The sequence below is a fragment of the Lactuca sativa genome, chromosome 6, assembly GCF_002870075.4.
Source record: "Lactuca sativa cultivar Salinas chromosome 6, Lsat_Salinas_v11, whole genome shotgun sequence".
NCBI lineage: Eukaryota > Viridiplantae > Streptophyta > Magnoliopsida > Asterales > Asteraceae > Lactuca > Lactuca sativa.
In genome coordinates this window covers 4,910,200-4,913,622 of record NC_056628.2, presented here as the reverse complement: position 1 = coordinate 4,913,622, position 3,423 = coordinate 4,910,200, and the positions used below count along the sequence as shown (strand labels likewise).

General features: G+C 37.5%; 1 non-coding gene across 1 annotated transcript; it reads right to left on the bottom strand.

The window, feature by feature from the left end:
- Nucleotides 1–2,579: 2,579 nt before the first annotated feature.
- On the bottom strand, nucleotides 2,580–2,686 carry LOC111886957 (small nucleolar RNA R71). Its single transcript, XR_002848638.1, has one exon. It is a non-coding gene; the product is annotated as a small nucleolar RNA R71 (small nucleolar RNA).
- Between the last annotated feature and the right edge of the window lie 737 nt (nucleotides 2,687–3,423).

Genomic DNA, 3,423 nt, shown 5'->3' with positions numbered 1-3,423 from the left:
TCGATTTAATTTTTTTTTTCAAATAAATTCGATCATACTTGATGTTATCGTGTTTCACTTTAGGTTTTATATGTAGGGCTTCTGTACATACCTAGGTGTTCAACTAACATCCTATTTGATCGCATCTGTTAGTAAAACTGTCTTCTAGATTCATGTGAGCTCTAAATCAACGGATCATAATACAATTGAACATTTGATATGTGCATATTTAGTTCATATTAAGTGTAGATTTTTGTTCATTTATTAGCTAAATTATTGCATTTCATGGCAAAAGGTACTTAAAAGTGTTTGAATTATATTTTCAGTCCAAAAGTGAAGCTCGGAAGCAAAAGGAAGCAGGAGAAACGGTTGAGAGCTCGAGAATGGAACGAAGAAGAAAAAAACACTAAAAATAACACCTACTCGGCGAGTAGGGTCGACTACTCGGCGAGTCCACACGAAGATTCGAGAAGATAATTACTCGGAGACCCAGAGACTTATCGCATACGGGGACTGAGAGATGGACTCGACGAGTCGGTTTGTATATATATATATATATATATATATATATATATATATATATATATATATATATATATATATAGATAACTTCTCAGAACGATGAAAAGAGAATTCTGGAACGATTCAGAGGATTTCAGCTGCGATTAAAGAGTCAGAAACACCCTAGAAGACGAAGTTAGAAGCTAGAATTCAATTCCGAAGGAGATTTGAGGCAAATTTCATCATTCTACTTAATCTTTTGTTTTGTCATTATGGTTAAACAATTAGAATCTGTTTGTTTGCTGTTATTTACTTCAATTATGAGCTAAAACACTTAGACTTCTGTTTGGGGATACGAAATTGATACTATGGTTTGATTCTTGGTAGGATTAATTTAAAGTTGGTGATTTTTGTTATTTTAGCTTGCTAAAGAACCTTATGTGTGAATGATAATTAACTTTCTGTTAATAGGAAGGTAATTAAATAGCATGAACATCTTTAATTATTAACCTCATATGCTACGTGATCACTTTGTCATATGTCTAGGATTAATGAACATGAAACTAGAGTTAATAAGAAAATTAAGTAAATTCATGTGTGAGCTTGTGTGATGACCATCAACAAGAAGTTAACTAAAAGACTAAATTAGTTAACTATTGCAAGTCTAAATTAACCCGAATAATTAATCTAGTGAATTTAATTAAATTAGACAACTGGCCACTGTTTAAGTTAGTTTATTTACTAAGGATTAGTGTAGTGAATGCGAATCTAATCACTTGAATCGGTAACCAACAAAAGAATTAATCCGTTGCACCAATACCTTGAAATCAACCATAAGATCAATTGAGTTGAACTAAACAGAAGTTCCTTCCAATTATTGAAACTAGTTAATTCTTTGTTTTTCTAAGTTTTAGATTAAGTAATAGTTAGTAAGTTTTCTAGTCTTGTAAAACTAGAGAAAACCCCCCTACTTATTAATTAATTTAGATAGAATTAGTTTTTAGTTTTAATTTGCTGTTCCTTGTGTTCGATACCCTACTTATTTAACTATACCACAATTGATAGGTCCATTGCCTTTGTGTGTTATTTTATAATTAAAAGTAGGTTTAAAACTAAGTGAGTTCGCACACATCAAGTTTTTGGCGCCGTTGCCGGGGAACGGTTCTAAAATTAACGTTAAATTCTAGTTTTATCGATCATTTGTGTGGGATTTATCTTACACAAAGTTATTTAAAAGGTAATTTAGTAAGTAGTATAAGTTTTGATAAAAATTCGTTTTTAAAGTTACTAGAAATTTTTTTCTGTTTTTGCCTTGAACTCGCCGAGTGCACTCGTGCCGACTCGGCGAGTTCATCGTTGTTACAGTTTTAATTTTTTATTTTATTTTTGTTCTTTTTACGCGTTTTCTGTTTTGTTTAAAGTTGTTTCATGACCTGAGGATCTGATACACCTCTGGTCCCTCCTCTTGAAGACCCGGAATCCGCACTAAGGAGGAGCAAAGGCAAAATCGTTGGAGATTCCGCTTCTTCAAAGAACTCGCCACTCAAAAAACTCAAATCCGTTTTCAGCAAGAAGAGGAGCAGCAAATCAGGAGCATCCAGTGCCTCTTTGACAATCGGAGACCCAATCAAGAAGACACCGAGTACGAGACCGAGGAAGAAGAAGAACCCACATACGAGCACGGATCCGAGTTTGAAGACGATTTAGCTATCACCATGGCTAATATCGATGAAGTCCCCATGGGGGAATGGAAGAAGAGGATGCACGATGACACCGGCCCAGGACTTGTGCAGCCCGCAATTCCCGCAACCGCTACTTTCGAACTAAAAGGCCATATTCTCGCTCAACTCAAGGAGATTCCTTTTTATGGAAAGGATCACGAAGACGCCTACAAGCACTTGGACGAAGTGAATGATGTGGCTGACTACTTCAATGTACCAAATGTTCCACGCGAGACCCAGCTTCTTCGCATGCTTCCAGTCACGTTCAAAGGTGCTGCAAAGGATTGGCGAAAGCCACTTCCTCCCGAATCGGTCACCACATGGGCCAAGATGAAGGAAGAATTGATTGATCACTTTTACCCACCCTCCAAAATAGCCAAACTAAAGAAAGCCATTGCCAACTTCGAGCAACAACCTGGAGAATCTCTTTATGAAGCTTGGGAAAGATACAAGAGCTTGCTTAGGAATTGCCCACACCATGACCTCAATAGCCAACAAGAGGTCTCCATCTTCTATGATGGAGTCAATGTCACCACAAAGCAATTGCTCGACTCACAAGGCCCGCTCACGAAGAAGGCGCCCCCGGTAATCAAGGAGCTAATTGAAGAATTCTCTAAGCATTCTAGAGAATACCACAATCCAAGAAATGAAGTAAGTCGGGGGGTAGTGAACTCAGCAAATGATAGCATGGCGGCGGTGATAGCCAAACTTGATAGTCTAGATAGAAGAATAACAAAAATGGATCAAACAATCCATGCTATTCAGGTTGGATGTGAGAATTGTAGAGGGCCCCATCTCACAAAGGATTGTGATTTGGATGAAAATGGAAACAAGAAGGCTCAAGTGTTCTATTCAAGTGGCGATAGATACGACGAGAATTGGCAGAAACCGAAGAAGGAATGGATCCCATACGAAGAATAAAAGATAGCTAAGGAGGAGAAATACAAGAAGAAAGAGAGGGGATTTTATCAAAAGGAAGAACCGGTAATGGAAAAGAAAGCAGATTTTGAAGAATTGTTTACTAGATTCATACCTGCGTCCGAAAAGAGACACAATGATCACGATGCTGCAATACACGAGACCAGAAATATGCTAAGGAATCAGCAGGCATCCATTCTCAACATTGAGAAGCAGCTGGGACAACTAGCACATAAAGTGAACGAAAGAAGACCGGGGCAACTTCCAAGTAACACCGAAACAAATCCGAGAATGGAGAATGTGA